Genomic DNA, 649 nt, shown 5'->3' with positions numbered 1-649 from the left:
CAGCTGGGCTTTATAGACTAGCTAATACTGCTGATTAGGAATAATAAGAGAAGCTGATCCATTGGCTTCAGTGCTGGCCATCTCTACAGTCCAGATACCAACTGATTGCCATCAGATTAACTGTTTACACGCTGGCCACATCAATAATGCACAATGCTCAATGGATTTATACATCTGTTTTGTGCTAATTCCAGGTAGCAATGAGGTCTTCCTTGTACCCAGTTTTGGAAAGGCTTTGCGGCACCTCCCTTCTCCAGAGACTGCACATTAACTTAACGCATGGGTCTTCAACCTGCGGCCCTCCAACTGCTGTGGAACTACACATCCCAGCATGCCTGTCTTTTTTAGCAAACCTTAATAGCAAAACTGTCAGGGCATGCTGGGATGTGTAGTTTCACAGCAGTTGGAGGGCCGCAGGTTGAAGACCCATGACTTAAGGCAGGGATGCGGATCCTTCGGCCCTCCAGCTGTTGTTGAACTACACATCCCAGCATGCCCTGCAACAGTTTTAGCATGGCCAAATAGCAAAACTGTTGCAAGGCATGCTGGTATGTGTAGTTCAACAACAGCTGGAGGACCAAAGGTTTCCCACCCATGACTTAAGGTATCAGAGCCTCCAACAGGACCCCTTCCGTTAGGTGCGCTCCTG

The sequence above is a fragment of the Pseudophryne corroboree genome, chromosome 2 (assembly GCF_028390025.1).
Source record: "Pseudophryne corroboree isolate aPseCor3 chromosome 2, aPseCor3.hap2, whole genome shotgun sequence".
NCBI lineage: Eukaryota > Metazoa > Chordata > Amphibia > Anura > Myobatrachidae > Pseudophryne > Pseudophryne corroboree.
This window is presented reverse-complemented; position numbering follows the sequence as displayed.